General features: G+C 48.0%; 1 protein-coding gene across 5 annotated transcripts in view; it reads right to left on the bottom strand.

Annotated features, from left to right (window-relative positions):
- CTIF (cap binding complex dependent translation initiation factor) overlaps nucleotides 1-17,597 on the bottom strand; it is a 143,658-nt gene that overhangs the window by 115,660 nt on the left and 10,401 nt on the right. The gene's annotated exons all lie outside the window — the stretch shown is intronic.

Here is a 17,597-nt window from a genome sequence, read left to right as displayed (position 1 = left end):
TAATATTCCTACATCTAAGGATAACAATGCTTATCCTCATTCTTAAAACCCAAACTACTGAAAACCTCCAGACACATGCACAGGAGAAAAACAAAATTTAAAAGCTTAATTTAAAAAGCCCACAGCATTAGCTGTGCTAGATAAGGGTGATAAGCTGGGCACGATGGACAGGGGTGTGAGGAAGAGGATGATAATTGAAAAGCTTCTCTAAAACGGCAGCAGTAAATGATGCTGAGTCAATGGCGTGACTGTAAATGGTCCAGTGAGGAGGTTTGCACGTGGAGGTGAAACAGAGATCACACCAGAATCTATGTTTAAAACCTCCCCCTCTGCAGGCAACAGCCCTATAGAAGATATAGATGGTTTATGATGCTCTCTTCCTTCCTATTTCTCCATGGCTGAATGTCAATCACACCTTAAAGTAAAGAAACCATCAGCTCCTGTACCGGGGCTGGGCATATTTGCACACAAATTAAGCTTTGGACCAGTGTCTTGTTGTAAGACTCATACGCCTCCTCCCCTGAAGTTGGGAGGGAAAAGACGGGAGCTCCCACCACACTGCAGGACACAATGACTTTATCCCTCACCCTCTCCTTCACCAGGAACTAGTATTTACAGTCTGTTTTGAGACAAGTATAAAATTACCAAGCAAATTCGGAGTGAGTCACATGCCATCGGAAGGAAAAAAAAAAAAAAAAAAAAAATCTTTTCCCAGCTGATGTAATTTCCAGCTCCTGAACTAATGCTCATCTGTCACTTCTGAACAATTGTGGCTTCATTTGGAAACTGCCGAGAACGAGCAGTTCTGGCCTAAGGATTTCATCTGCTCAAGGAATTATTCCCAAATGTGCCCGGACTGTCAAAAAGGCTCATTATGTAGATCAATATCACACATTAGCTCCTGAACAAAAATCATGTGGTGTATTAAAAAGGAGAAAGAAGGAAAAAAAAAAAAGGAGCCCAAGAGAGCATGGAGCCCTGGAGGAGGGCAGGCTTCTCCCCTTTTAGCTAATTAGTGCCAATTACCAAATGGAAAGCACCAATTATTAAATAGAAAGTGCTAAAGAAAGAGTTGGGAGAATAGGTGGCTGCAATGAGTCCTGGAGGGCACGATGGCGTGGGGAGGTGACTGCGTGAGGTAGGGGACAGCTGATACAGGTGGCATCCCTTGGGATGGAGCAAGCAGAGTCCGAGGGTATCCTCCATCCCCTGGGGCCACACAACACAAAACCAAAGGTTTTTTGCCTATGTTTTTGGGTTGGTTTTTTTTTTTTTTGAAGGTGGCACTGGAGGAAATCAAGCGCAGGGCGCTGCCCTGGGGATGCTCCCCCTCAAACAACCATGATAAAGCATAAAGCAGAGCAAGGGTTAACACATGACGCCACTTTTGGGGTGCTCACCGCCATGCCCAACCAGCATTTTGCTGATTAGCAACAGGAGAAATGGTGGACTGAAACGCAATGGGTTTGTCAGAGGTCCCCAGGTCCAGCAAACGAGTACAAACCACGTATTTGAGGTGTTTATGGATCTCTAGTAGTAAACTCCCAAACCAAGTCATCTTGCAGTACCTTCACCTCTCTTTAAAGGAAACCAGAACTTAGGAGGAAGAGAACTCCCCTATGTTTAAGGGTGATGAGTTACCACATACACCTGAGATAGGATCATCGTTGTACACAGAGATCACTAGAGCAGATGTCCAGGCATGGACAGCGAGTTGGTTGACCTCTAACCCTTCTAATACGATAAAAGACTAACAAGTCACGGTCTGTAATCTTCTTTATATGTTTAGTCTGCACCAAGTCGGTGTGAATCGTAATGACACAGAGACCGGCCACCTGACGTGGACATCCCAGCGTGCCGGCTGTGCCAGGGACATTGCCAATATGCCACAGTCAGCCAACCCAGGGTGTCAATAAAGAGGGTCAACAAGCAGAGGAACATCTTGACTTTGTGGCATCTCCTGGTACTCCCTGGTAGCAACCAGCTCTGGGTTCTCTGAATTTGTCCTTTGAATACCCCTTCTGACCACACTCCCTTCCCGTATCGGGGTTCACAGTTAGGACCACACATGCCTGATGACTACAGCAGCGAGGTAATGTCCAAACTTGATGCTGACACTACTTTGGGCAAGTGGTTGGACTAGAGACCTCCTGAAGTCTTCTCCAACCTGAATGGTTTTAGTATTCCATGATTTCATTGATTAAGAAAGCCTCCTCTTCTCTCTCAGCCTACTTTCCATAGCTCTTTCTGAGCAGTCTCACCCATTTTAGATGAGTCTCTCCCAGTCATCATGCAACTGCCTTCTCCAATTCCACCAGCTGGCCCAGAGACTACCCAACGCTCAGATGAGGGCTGTTTTGGTCACCATCCTTTAGAAGCTTTTTCAAGGCAGGGCTTTTTCAGCTGTTACCCATTGATTTCTGGGTGCTACCTAATTCTACCAAGTGTGAGATGCACATGTATAAAATGTGCTTGACAAAACAAAACCAAGGTGATCACAGGTTTACAGAGGCCCATTTGCTGGGTCCTGCAAGCTGGTTCCTGGTTCAAGCAGCCTGGCCCTTCAAGAGGGACAGATTTTGGAACACAAATGGTGGCCCTTCCTCCTTGGCAGGAGGCACCTTGGGAAGGGAAGCATCCACCTAGATCCAAACCCATTCAAGTCCACCCGCAAAGGTTTAGTCTCCACACTAATGCTAAACCTTCTCTTCCTTTCCCAAACTGGCCCTCTCCACCGGGAAGGCAGCGCAGGCTGGATGGTCTCCTGCTCTTCTTGGTGCCACATGTCAAGAAACCTCTGTGCCTGGACCAGGTTTCCCATCTCACCTCGGCTTCAAAACATGTACAAACAAGAGGTTTTCAAAGAAAAACCCAAACCCACACTTGAGCATCAAAGCGGTTGATGACTTCCCAAACTCAGCAAACACATGTTCTTGAGAGCTCTTCAGGGAGAGGTGATCCCTTGGATCTCTGTTGGCATAGCACCTACCACCAAGGATTCCCAGACCCCAGGTACATCCCTTAATGATAATTAATAGAGATCAACCTCAAATCTATTTTTTTTTTCCTGTTCCCCCCGCCTCCCCCTACTTTATCAAAGGACAAAGTCTGTAAGTTTTGGGGGTTTGAAAATTACCTTCCAAACCTATCCTATGAAGCCCATGCCGTGCTCATTACTATGATCATAAAACAAGGAATCAGCAGCAGAAAAAGTCAATAGATGTGCAAACTGCTTATTATAACTTAGTAATTATCAGCATTACTGTAATGTATAATTATTATTAATAACTGTTATTTTAAAGAGGGATCTAAATGGGGCTCTTGCTCTAGCAAGATTATACAGTTTATGGCAATTATACAGTTTTACTCTTAATCAGCAAATAAAGTCAATAAGAACAAGCATTTTTTATAACATTTGTACATTCATTCCCCTTCTTCCAAAGGTGCTCCAGGCTTGTTGAACTTGTGGAACCAAGTGGTGAGTCTGATAGGTGAAGAGCAGCAATGGGGAAGGAACCCATTTTGGGCAAGATGGGTGGGAGGCAACAGCACAGGGGAACTTGGAAGAAAAATTATGTAAGAAAAGGTCAGTCCATGATGAGAAGAAGACAGACATGCAGGGACAGCAATGCATTTCCATCAGCTCACTGCAGTCTGGGTGAGAGGACCCCATACGTACATCCTCCCCCAGGGAAGATGCTCCAGCCATCCTCTCTTCGGCACACTAAGACAAAGCTTCTCCAAAACCTGGACTGCGGCAGCCCGGCAGTGCCAAGGCAGCACCGCAGGGCAGCCTCGCACAACTTTTCCCCTGGGGTGGGATCCACCTGTGTCCCAGCCATCCCAAGTGAGCAGGGACTCCAGCCCCATACAAACATCATTCCCTGAAGTAAGGCGCAGGGGCTTTTGGTCCAAAACATGGTGACATGGCAACCTTGTCAGCAAGGCTGCTGCCCATGAAGAAATCTTCCTAAAGCACTTCTTGCTCCAGTTCAGCAAGACAAGCCAACAACCGCACACCTCACTCCTACCCAAGGTCCAACCTGGTCGAGCATCAGCAAAGGAAACAAAATAAAGAGGTTGCTTTTGCCATTTTTTTTGCTTCCACCGGATGGATGCTGAAAGCCTAAAACACTTTCTCACACATGACAAGTTTCTTTGAAGGTTGTGGCCTTCAAACACAAGAGAACCAGGAGCGCCACACTATCACGTGCACCCAAACAGTGAAAGCTGGAAGTGGATTTACCCAACAACTACACTGCCAGAGTTAATACTCAACACTAACACCTGGGTAAGGTGATTGGAAAAGATCTCTAAAATACAGAGTTCAGGCAGAACTGCTTAATGCAGTGCTTAACATCAGGCTTCTCCAAATTTAGCCACCTGTGTCAAAATTCAATCATCAAAAGGTCCAACGACCACCAAATCCCAATAAATTGCAAGTGCCCAGCCCACCTTTCCAACCACCTGGCCTCAGCTGTTTAGATATGGTTTTAAATGACTCACTTAAGGCATCCGAGTTGGAAAACCCATGTCTCTTCCTTACTTATCCTGCAATTAAATGCTGAAGTAGTTCCCATGCTAATCCTCTGTTCCTCTGCGATTCCAGCATAGGGCAGGAGAAACACAGAGCAGCCCCTCTCTCTCTGCAGAAGATTTATTCCCCAGAAATGCCATTGCAGGCCAGCTGCTGGAGAGGCCGGCTATGATGGACTCCAGAGCTACCCTGACAGCTCACTGAAAGCCTTTTTCTTGCCATATGGGATTTATCATCCCAGGTTTTTCTAGGAACAAGAGATGCTTCCTATAAAAGGCAGCTACGGTGCAAATTCTTCACGTATCGACGCAGCCACCTCCTTCCAGAGTCTTCTGTGGTAGGACATCCAGTATCCCTCTTGCGTTTGCTCTCCCGGAAGAGTTTACAACAAACAAATTTTAAATACTGCTGTGATCCAGCAAGTCCCTTCTGCTCTGAGACACCTGGGACATGAACCAAGAAGCACCCCAGCAGCCCACAGATTTATTTATCTGTGCCTGCATGGGATGATGGTAAAACCAAACTGAAGAGACTCCCAGCAAGACCCAGGGAGAGACTCCAGCCCAGCCCCAGCCAGCAGGCACCACGTCCTGCCCCATGAGCAGGATGACACCCTCTTCTGCTCAGTGCCTCTCTGGGGCTAGGCAGAGAGAAACGGAACATGGCCAAACCCTCCACCATCATCTCCCTCACACTGCCTGCCCATTGTCTTCTCCAAGCCAGGCTTTCCAAAGCCTGGACATGCACAGGGAAGGAGGTCCCTTCAGCCCCAGACCTGGGAGGTGAGAGATGCTTTAACCACACAAACCAGGGCAGAGCGGCTGCCTATTTCTTACCTGCTCCTTATCAGCACCTTCAGGTCAGGTGAAACCTTCTGCATGCTTTGACTCGGCAAATGACCGTCCACCAGCTAACACTCTGGCAGCAGTACAGGCAGAAGGACATTTGACCGTCTGCGTTTGGCGTTTGAACTCCTGCCTATCAGCACAGCCGCAGCCGGCGGGCAGCCGGCTCACTTCCCAGCATCTCCTTTTAATGAGCTCCTTCAGCAGCAATATTTCCTCTCTCCTAATCCAGCCCATTTCCAACAACAAGTAATTAGCAATGTGTCTTTCGAAAGCGGTGAGAGCATCTCGGTGAATGAAACGAGCAGTTTATCTTTATTGCTTTGTACCCAGCAAACTGCAGAAACAGTTACTATGGAAAATGAAAGGAATCGAGATGAACCATGACTCCCCGCATCCAGATATTGCCGCATCTCCACAAGCACATATGAAGCATCGCATGTCTGGTTTGGATTTGCTGCTCCAAAGCCGGTATCTTTCCAGATGCCAAAACATCAAGCACAGCAATGTAAATTATTATATCCTAGATCTGACCCTTTTCCAATTAAAATGTAAACACCTTTGAAAACCACATCGAGCAACTGCTGCTGGAGCTAGCCCTGGGCTTTTCAGATAGCGATGCATCCATGGCTGGCTGAGCATTTCATATATTTCATTATCCCTCCAGTCTCAGGTCTGGTTTCTGGTACCTGGTGATGCAGAAAAGGCCAAGTGACAGGACAGGAGCCCAACAGCTGCCACATGGCAGTGCCATCCATGAGCCTGGCATGCAACAGAGCAGGCAAACGTCATAGTGCATCAAAACAGAGCCATTAAAATAAACACAGAAATAAATGGGGGGGGAGAAAAAAAAAGGAGAGAGACAGGAGACAACAAAGTGCAAAACGTCACAGAATCCAACCCAAAACAGCCACCTTGACACAGCGATACAGCAAGGAAGGGAGAGGAATAACCAGAAAGCCAGAAATTCCTTCTTCTCACCCAGACAATAATTTATTATGTAGCTTGCTTTGCTGCAATAAGGAATTTTTTGTGGTTAGGAGATGGATTTGCTTTTTTCTTTTTAAACAAAACCAAAGCCTCATCACCTTTAGAAACACAAAGTCTTTTAGTATTTGAAATCTGTGCACGAGGTTGGAGTGGTTTTCCACCAGATGGGCTTCCTTGCCCAGGGGGAAGATGTTACCTTTGGCTTGTGATGGATGTTGCCAAGAAAAAGAAAGGAAGAACCAGCATACAACTAAGAAAACCACTGTCTGAACTTCAGGAGGTGAATGGAGGTGCGTTTATGGGTGATCTGATGGACGCTGGTCCCACCCCGTGGTGGGATTCTCCACTACATGGGATGCCAGGGCAAGGAGTCTGCTGGAGCATCACTGGCTGCAGCACAACAGCAAGGCACACTCCCCGTCCCTTGATTTTTATACAAATTCAATATATGGAAATACATCAGCATTTCTAGAAATAAAACCTGAAACAGGTCATAAAAAACTTCCAACCACCAACCCGTGAATCAAGAACAGCCTGCGTTTTATAACCTATTTCTACATCAGCTGATACTACAAACTGTGACTTAAGTCAGACATAATCCATTTTCACATTCCCCTGCTTCTACTAAAAGCTAATGGAACAAGAGCCGACATTACATCTTATCCTTGTTATTTTTCATCTTTACAAAGGAAACATTACCAAATAAAAATATTTGAAGAAATAGCAAAAAAAATGCAGATTTCACACATGCTTCACGATCTCCTCTTTGGACCTGCACTGTTTCTCCTCGGAGAGCACACAGTATTGCACCGGCAGGCTGGATAGGACATGACGGCTGCAGGAATTATGCTAGAAGACATGAACAAAGGATGTTCTCCTGCCAGAAGAGCTTGCACGTGTACACCGTGCACACGCACACCCCCCCCCCCAACGATGCACACTGCAGGTAGCAATCCTCAGGCAACCAACGCGTGTATTTTGCCCAGCTCCTCTGCAATCCCAAGGGTTGAGCCCTGATCCCATAGAAGCAGCAGCCAGGGTGCAAAACTCCCTGTGCAGGCAGCGCTCTGCAGGCAGCGCTCTGCAGGCAGAGAGCACAGCCCACGTCCTAAATAAAAGCATTATAATAACGAGCTGATCCATACACTTTGCAATCGCACGTTTCGACCACGTGCTCGCGTACCGGCGCCGGCCACCACATACTGTCTTTTGCAAATAACTGAAGGGAAACCATTATCAGAAAGTAAACCTTTTCTTTCCGGGCACCCAGGCAATATAATGGGCACTTGGGCTGTGAAAAGCCCTGTAATCCTAAAAGACACATCTAACTCTAAGTTGAGATATCAACCTGCTGAAGTAATCCATCCCACGGGCTGCTGCTGGTGGGGAGGGATGGGGTGGGAGCGGCATCCCCCCGGTCAACAGCAGGGCAGGCGTGGAGGGTGCTTAATCCCTATTAAACCATGCCCATAGTTTGCTGGCAAAGAGCATTTTTGCACCCATACGCCAGCTTTTAGCAGCATTCAGAGGACATAACTCGGCTGCCAGCCAAAGCGCCGGAGCTGCCGCTCCGGACGGATGGAGGGGATTTTATGCTAGGAGGAGCCAGCTGGTCCTCTCCTCCCAGGAGTCATAGAATCATAGAATGGTTTGGGTTGGAACGGACCTTTAAAGGTCATCTAGTCCAACCCCCCTGCCATGAGCAGGGACATCTTCCACTAGATCAGGTTGCTCAGGGCCCCGACCAACCTGACCTGGAATGTTCCCAGGGATGGGGCATCTACCACCTCTCTGGGCAACCTCTCCCAGTGCCTCACCACCCTCATCATAAAACATTTCTTCCTTCTATCTCGTCTGAATCTCCCCTCTTTTAGTTTAAAACCATTACCCCTTGTCCTATCGCAACAGGCCCTACTAAAAACTCTGTCCCCATCTTTCTGCTAAGCCCCCTTTAAGCATTGAAAGGCCACAATAAGATCTCCCCGGAGCCTTCCCTTCTCCAGGCTGAACAACCCCAACTCTCTCAGCCTGTCCTCACAGGAGACGTGCTCCAGCCCCCGATCATCTTCATGGCCCTCCTCTGGACTCACTCCAACAGGTCCACATTCTTCTTATGTTGAGGACCCCAGAACTGGATGCAGTACTGCAGGTGGGGTCTCACCAGAGTGGAGTAGAGGGGCAGAACCTCCTCCCTCGACCTGCTGGTCATGCTTCTTCTGATGCAGCCCAGGACACGGTTGGCTTTCCGGGCTGCAAGAACACATCACTGGCTCCTGTCCAGCTTTTCATCCACCAGTACCCCCAGTCCTTCTCACCAGGGCTGCTCTCAATCCCTTCATCCCCCAGCCTGTATTGATACCGGGGGTTGCCCCAACCCAGGTGCACAACCTTGCATTTGGCCTTGTTGAACCTCAGGAGGTTCCATCCCTATGGAACGTCACCTCCATCCCCACTGATTGCTTCCCCTCATCACAGCTTTCTTCTTTTTTGGAAATGAAGCTCTACTGTGCAACAAGGCTGGGGGTAGGAGAGCCCCAGGTGCCCCCCATATTCAAGGTCTTTGAAAGATGAAATGGGAATGAAGCAGCAAGATGCTTTTTGCTGTATCAGCCACCTTCTGCACCGTCAGCAATGGAGAAAAGCAAGTCATCCCCAGGTTTCTGCTGCTCTGACCAAGGGGAACAATCCTTCCCAGCTTTGGATCTGGTGATGTTTGGTCTTGGGTTACATAAGCAAAGCAAGGAGCAGATTTCAAGGAAAGACAATTCCCTATGACCCAAGGCTGGCTCGCTCATAGCGGACCTCCCGTGTCTTCTGCCTAACACGAGCTGCTCAACTGGAACTGGAAAGAAAAATCATCCAGTAAACCTCTGCCATTTTGCAGAGGAAAGGAAAAATAAACAACTTACCACACCCCTCTCTGAGCTAGCTAAACTCATCTGAAAGACTCCATGCACAGATAAGTATATTCAGAGATTTTCTGAATCTTTAACTACCTTCAGTGCTAAAAAAAACCCCTAAGAAACCCCACTCAACAACACCCACAAACAAACAAAATTTCCAAAACCTGCCTCTGGATCCTGGACCCCCGCTCCTCCACCGCATTCAAATGTTCAAGTTATAAAACAAGCAGCAGATTGGCTTTTACATCACAGCCACCCTGGGACCATCAGTCGTGGACCTTATCAGTTCCCATACCAGCAGTGGCCATGGCACCGCCATTGATGAGATGTTCTAAATATTCTAGTGGAAAAGGACAAGAATTGGGGAAATTGGTAATTCTGTACACGCAGAAGGAAAAGAAGTCCCTTCCTCATAATGCTTCTGGTCTAATAATAACAAATTAAGAGGTGGGGAAGCAAACAGAGCCCTGGGGAAGCACAAGAGGACAGGGAATGCTGTGGGATCAGTGTTCAACACCATGCAAGCAGGTCCACCATGGCACAGAGCTGGCCAAGGAATAAGGACATCACAAGAGCTGAGATTTCCAGGACTGATGTCCCTATTTCTGGCTCCTTCCAGATTTAAATATACCAATATAAGAGCTGCAGCCACTTGCAGAGACAGGGAAAAAGCCATGAGCATCATCTCCCACATCCCACCTACTTGTTGAACCTTCCACTTGGGAAAGAAGGACACAACCCAGCACACAGCCCAGCGAGGTGTCCAACCCTCACACATTTTAGGACAGGTTTTTGACCCAGGACTGACTTGGTTGCCAAAGCTTTCCCTTCCACTGGGGCTGGACACGGTGTCCTCCTTAACTCCTGCTTCTGGACATGTGGACTGGATGTAATCTAGACAAAGTGACTGCATTTTGGAGAAGTGATTCTCACTCCGATCAGAGGGACCATCCAAATTAAATCTGGCTCCCTGAGACTGCTGTTGGCAAAGAGCATCATCTAAGACAGCTCTCACAGCTTGGGAAGATGCCCTTGCAGGCTCCAAGTCCATTTTTCAGCCTACAAGGATCTCCTGCACACTCTCCCACATAGTTTCCCATAGCAATTAGGAGAGCAAATGTGATACCCAGCTGGACCCAAGGTTTGCACTGGGTTCCCAATAGCTGCCCCAGGAAGGGACATGACCCAGCGCAGACACCGCAGTGCGCACCAAGGGACACCATGAGCCAAGGGATGCTGCAGCGTGGCAGGGATGGGCTCCAGCTCCCTGTGGACCCACCACCCCACCATGCTGGCCAAAGCCACAGCAGCAGGTGATGCTCAGCCCTGGATGGGTGGGGATCAGACCCTTCCAAAACTTTGCTTTGCCCAAGCAGCATGGACCAAGCCCACGAGCTTAACCCTCCTCTCAAATCCATTCCCAGCTTTTAGATCCTTCCAGCAGCTCATGAGACAGCTTGAACCAATTTGCCGGGATAACGCCTCCCTTAAGGAACTGGCCCCGCAAATACCAAGCAAAGCACCTCCCCAGACAGGAATTTTTGGGAGTTACTGGCCAGCCACCAGCCTCCTTTTTGAGGCTTGAAGCGCATTTTTTCCGCAATCGCTCCCAGACTGTCGCTGTGCTCTCTGGATGCTCTGCAGCAGCAACGCAACCACACATCTCCCCAAAAGCCCTTTCTGGCAGCCCCACTCCCCCTTGGGTTATTTCCCCCCTAAATCAGCAAGTGAGGTGTGATAAGAAGCCAGCAATGGGGACGAGAAGAAGAGCAGCCTGCCAAACCCCAGGGGGTAAAGATGCTGCAAGTATTTGTGCAGCTACCTTTATTGCCCAGGGGACTGCTGGGTTTGATTAATAAGAGGTAAATGAAGCAGCTCAACTCGACTGAGCCCCAGCAGGCAGGAGGAGGACAGGGAGGTTTTCATTAATACAAAGCAAACAGAGAGACAGGTACTTCCAGGACACGACAGCTGACCTATTTTGAGATGAACATGAGATCAAGCGAGCTTTGGAAGTGTCTATTTACTTCCACCAGCAGCGACGACAGTCTAGACGACTGGCCCAGACAGCTGATGCTCAGCCTTGGGATCCACCAACCCTACATCCTAACGTGCCCTGCTGACAGTGTCCTTGACATCAGTCCCTTCTGCAAACCCCTTCTTGGATGCCCCGCTGAGCCCCAGCGTTGCTGCTGGTGTACTGGAGACTAGAACCTCAAGTTTGTCCCAAAATGTCCTTGAGATACTCCTTGGGTCCAAGTGCTCCATCCGTCATGGAGCCAAGCACGCCAAGCACTGCCTGTGTGATTGGGATGTATCGCTGCCTCCTCCACCATACCTCGCTTCCCTCTCTTGTAAAATGCAACAAGGCCTATTAGAACCTATCTTAAATGCTTGGCTTTCCCTTCTAGCTTGGGGAGGAGGAAAGAGGTCTTGGAGCTTCAAAGTGCTACCACTGGGAAAGCATCACAGATCTAGAGGATCTTTGATGAACATCAGAAGCTTGGCCTTAGTTTTCAGAATGCCTCTGGGGTGACTGCATTGAGTAAATACCCAGCAGCTCAAGAAACCAGGCCAAGAAGGCACCGAGAAAAGCTTTTTCTCTGCAAATACAGCTTGGTCAGGCATAGTGCCAGAAATACTTGTTTTGATAAGTTTGCCTCCTGACCCAAAAGGAAACGCTGGGGCTGGATGACAACTGGAAGACCCAGGACCACCTGCAGACATCAATGACCAACAGGATCCATCTTTAAGGACAGCTGTGACCCCACTTGCAGTGGAAAACCCACCAGCCATGCCTAGGACTGACCACCCCCCCCCAGCGACTGGGGGACCTGCAGGCATGAGGACAACCCAGAAACACACCCACGAACAAGTTTTATGCTATTTTTTGTTCTTTCGTTGAAGGGTCCTTCATGTGCATCATGAAGGTCTTCCCATGACGACCTCCACCACACAGCAGCCCCACCGAATATGGCTGCAGGGACCGAAGGAGCTCATGCCAGGCCACGTCAGCATCTGAGGAAGCTCCCTCCTGCACCTCCTTGCACCAGCCAACCTCTGCTTACACCCAGGGGATTAACAGCCCCAAAGTTAATCGTAACAAGAACATGGGGGGAGGACTGTAATTGCAGCAAAGGGGAGCAGTATCAGCAGTTTCAGCAGAAACATCATAGCAGGATGCCTGGTATTCATGTACCTTTGACCTCAGAGACGCAAATAAAGAGCCCAAACTATTTAGCTTTGGGAAAAAAAGAAAAGAAAAGAGGTAAGGGAGAATTTGATTTATCAAGAGACTGTATAACGCTATATACCCAGATGGTATCTCACATTAAAGGGCCTTGCAGGTGGAAGCCCATCATTGCTGGCTCTCAGATGCCTGTACAGTGCAGGTCAGATGAGGGCATCTAAGGGACCTTTATGACCCACCAATTAAGTAGCTGAGCTTAACAAGGGACTGGAAAAGGCACTTTTGGAATAAATTATACAATATGGATGATGAAGAAAATAAACTCCACGCCTAGCCCTGAGTTACTGCAAGCACTTGGACACTTCAGAGGAAGATGCAACAAATGCCAACATAACCACAAAACACCAGGGCTTGGGGCAGGCTTTCCCCACTCCTGCTAGAGCTTTCTTCAGGGTTGTTTCCTCCTGGAGGGACCTTGAAGAACCTTTTGCTTGCTGAGGACCCCCAGTCCACAGGGACACCCTGCTGCTCCTGAGCATCCCCACATGTCCATGAAATCCAGAAGCTCAATGCCTTCCAGCACCAGGAATCAGAGGTGACACCTGGCACTCAAGCCCCACATGTCCCGTCCTCCAGCGTGGGACGAGGGTCATGTTTCTCCCCTGCCACAGTCACCCAAGGAACTGATTCCACCTTTGCAGAAGCAAAAGGCTGAACCCATAATAATAATAATAATAATAATAATAATAATAATAATAATAACAACAACAACACTTGTTTGCCAGCAGCCTAGCTTTGGCTTGGTGAATTTTAAATAGTTTTAGTCAAGTCATTCTAGCCAAAAAACTGGGAAGAAAATGCTGGAAAAAGTTATTTCGGGTTTTCTTTTTAGTGTTTGGTATTTTTAAACAAAGGATTTTTACTTTTATTTCATGGTAACGTACACTAAATTTCCGCAGCTCTCCATTATGGTGTAAAATACTTAAAAACAGATTTCGTTTTGGACTGAACAAAGCCTCTTTGACTTCACATTATTTTGTTTCCTGTTTTAACAAAATAAAAATATCTATTCCCATTGACCCCAGCTAAAAATCCTCTTATCCCCCTCAACTACCCTTAGTACGATGATTTTGCTACCGGCTAATTAACTGAAAAAAATACAGTTACCATCCACTATTTGTTCTGTGGGCTGATACTTAGGAGTATTCAGAATAACTAACGATAATTTGGGGTACCCACCCAAAGGACGCAGCAGTGCTCCAGGACAGAAAACATAATTCACATATATATTAGAAATTCAGGAACCTCAGGAAAGTTCACATGTATGGCTTTTTTTTAAAGAAGAGGGAAATACAGAAAACAGGAACTTACATCCCCCCAAAGAGAGGGGGGACTGCTGCAGCCCCAATTCTGCAGGCAAGGTGCGACGCAGGGCACAACCCCAGTGCCAGCCGTTTCGGGCTTTATCCTCCCAGCGATGCCTGTGCTTTGGCTTGTTCCCAGCTCCTCCACGGGCTGCTCTGCCCCAGCAGAAAATATTTACTCTCCAGAGACTAATCAGGCATCGCACAAGATAACACCCAGGGCTGCAGAAACCCCAATGCAGATAAAGCCTTGTTGATGCTCAGATGATGTTCCACTGCATCCTCTCCCTCTCCCTTTCAGGTCAAACTGGATCTTGTACATGACAAGGGGATAAAACCCCCCCAAGTTTTCAGGATAATGCTGCTGACTTGTTGTTTTTCAAACCCTCTGCCACCAAGCCTCTGCGGTGCTGCTAACCGCTGTTGATCCCATCAGGTGGTTTAACCGGGGAGCTTAGTGGTAAGCCCTGTCCCTGCAAGGAGGCACTGAGTTATGTCAGGTTATTCTCTGGCCGATGGGGACCGCAGAGGCTATCAGATAGCACAGGGGTAATTCCCAACTTCAATTTTCAGGAAGAAAATTAAGTTTATGAATGGAGGGAACTCACCCCAAGATACAGTGTTTGGTTGTTGGGTTGGTTTGTTTTGGTTTTTTTTTTCTCCTGGGCTTTATTTATGCTGAAGTAGCTGTTAAATCCTGTTAATGTGCTGCAAATCCCTGTCTTGCTGAAAAAAGAATTTGGCACCTTTAAAAGGTAACTGGTCTATATCTGTACACAAATAAACCCCTTATTGAAAGCAAAGGGGGCAGGTAGGGAAGGCAGCATCGGCAGCAGGAGGGGTCTGGCAGAAGGAAGAAAAAATGGCATAGGGAACAACAACAAAAAAAAGGGATAGGCAACAACAAAAAAAAAGGGAGAGGTAACAACCCTGCATCCATGAGGAGGGCAGAAAGCGGCAACGCACAATTTTCACCTATTAACTTCGGCAGCCAGAGGATTTCCACAGTAAAGAGGATGCACGTGTACAGTCGGGGCAGGGGGAAGAGGAGGGGGTTGCGATGAAGAGCAGGGATGCAAGCAAATGCATGCAGGGGGGCTGCCTAGAAGGTCTGGCAGGCTGAAGCCTCAAAACCCAGCAGGATGGCCATTGGAGCAGGAAAGGTAGTTCACAAGTATTGCACTATATCTGGCTACAAACCTTATCCTCTGGCTTTACCTAGCCTCAGCGAATGAATATCATTAAAAGACAGATGAGAAATCAAACAGCAGCTTGGAGAAACCAGGGAAGCCTCCCAAGAGCCAAGGAAACCTGTACTATCTAGGGAAGAGCGAGATTATAATAATTAGGTCAGTTGGCGATAAGCCTTCTCAGTGCACACAGGCACACATGCGCTGCTGCCTTGCTAGAAAGTGGTGATGTCCCCGAGGAGCCGAGAAACTCAACAGCAATATGCCAGGGGCATGGAAAAGTCTGGTAGCAGAAAGCCTTCTCCAGCAGCAAACCACAGCAGCTGCTCACCTCAAGGTCTGAGGATCAGTAGCTGCAGCACGGGAAACTGATGGGATATTAGAAAATTCCTTCACTGTGAGCATGGTTCAGCACCCAACAGGCGACCCAAGCGGGTGTCCGGTCTCCATCCTTGGAAACAGCATCAACACTCAGCCGGATGAGGCCCTGAGCAGGCAGGTCTGACGTAGAAGCTGGCCCTGCGCTGCACGGAGAGCTGGACCGGAGGACCTCCAGAGCTTACTTCAATCCAGAATAACTCCGGGATCTTGCCTAGGGAGACATTCCCTTAGCCCAGACTTCCAGGACAAAGCCACCAGGTCTTACCTCCAGCTTAATCAAAACTAGAAGAAACTTCTTCCCAGCAGCAAATGGCCTGGAAGTCCAGGCCAACATTTAGGAGAGGTAACAGAGGTTGATGTGAAGCTCAAATACATGACAATCACTCACAGCGAGCAAAGCCTTCTGCTCCGGGAGGCAAAGAGGATAGTCCCATGCAGCAAGTGCTGTACAGTGTATGTATGCACTTTTCCCTGTAAAAAGGGAGCCGGAGGCTTTCTATTACCCATCTCTTCCTTCCTCATGGTCTGACATCAGCTCTGCCCATCCTGGCAGCATCAGGGCTCAAGGACTTAAAAGAGCCCCAGCTATAGACCCAGACCAGAAGCCAGACTGAGCTCACATCCAGATGTTTGACACCGGACCAAGCAAACAGGAAAGGGAGACCAAAGAGGAGGATGTGCTCACTGCCCTGACCCCCCCTTCTCTTTTCCTCCCCATCTGTACCAGGCAAGAGCCATCATCTGTCTCCAATTCGGCCGTCCAACACAGGGGCCCAACCTCCAACCCAGAAGACAGAAACCAGTCACCTATTGCTTGGGTTTTAGGGTCTCCCTCCAGATGGTGACTTGAAGCAAACACCCACCTTCCAGAAGCCACTTGCTTTTGTTAACAGTGGAGGCAGATACTCCTTCACTGGTCTCTCCAAAATTTTTTCTAAGCTGCTTCTCTGTGAACACCTCACCAATATTCCCACTTGCCCCTACAACACACATCAGCTCCCTGGACAGCTCAGGGCAACCCACACACCAACCAACAGTACGAGATGCTCTTGTGAAGCCTCACGCTTTCAGACCACACAGCTATCCCTCCAACAAGCTGTGTTGATACCAGCAAGCTTTTCCCACCAGCCAACTGCCGAGTAGTCCACCAATACATGAAGTCCTTCCAGGACATCAGTACTTCGCTGATTGACTGATAGGAGTTAAACCCAATCTTCATACAAGAAGAGCGTCCTACAGACTCAACTGTCCTGTACATGCTTCATGCAACCATGAAGTTCCTGCAGTCACTACAGTTCACTAGCCAAAACCCAGCAGCCCCCGCTTAAATATACACAAATATTTTTCCATACTCCTAGGTCACGCAGAAGACCTCATGCACGATGCTCATGCTCAGCCTGCAAACTCCTCTCGTTAGCTTCCCAACCGATGCCCTCATTTGGTTATGTACTCTGACCTCCTTCCAGCACATTAGGAAACAATGGCTACAGTTTCTCATGCACTTTGAATCAAAGTTCACTGCTTTTTTGTTAAAATAATTGGCTAATCAAACCCATTGCTTCCAAGCTGACATTCCTTCTAATGCTTTAATCAATAAACAGAGATGCTCAGAAGAGAGCTAATATGGCCTGAGCTGTGTAGGTGCTGTAAGGACAAGGCTACGGCTTTTCATTCGTGTCACTGGATGATGTGGAAGAGACTCGAGAAGAGAGAAGCTGAAAGCACGTGATGGATGTGTCTACTGTAATAAAGTGGATAAACACACAGAATTAAGGAAATAAGTGGAAAATTATAGTCTGAGGCTTAAGAGCCTATGGAGAGAAGGAGAGGAAGGCTTTACCAGCTGACACTTCCCATCAAGCTCAGTGTAACGCTTGTAGACATGTGGAAAAGGTCGGAAGCATTAAGGGATGGAGGGGAGGACTCGCCAACAGATCCACTGCTTGACATCCAGTTAGATGGATCCGAGAGTCACACCACCGGATGCTTTACAACCACCACACTGGTTAACTAACGGCCTCTGACAGGTTCATCGTTTGGTTGGGTTTCTTAAAAGAAAAGAAAAAAAGATGAACACAAGCAAGGAAAACCTAAGCTGGCTTACTGAAGCATTTCTAGGTGATGGCCAACTTCAGGCTTCCCAGCACACCCTACAACGCCACGCAAATATTCACCTTGGCTGCTAAATTTCCACAAC

This window comes from Aquila chrysaetos, chromosome Z (assembly GCF_900496995.4).
Source record: "Aquila chrysaetos chrysaetos chromosome Z, bAquChr1.4, whole genome shotgun sequence".
NCBI classification, from domain to species: Eukaryota; Metazoa; Chordata; class Aves; order Accipitriformes; family Accipitridae; genus Aquila; species Aquila chrysaetos.
The sequence above is the reverse complement of the archived record's forward strand: the minus strand, read 5'-3'. Positions and strand labels throughout refer to the sequence as shown.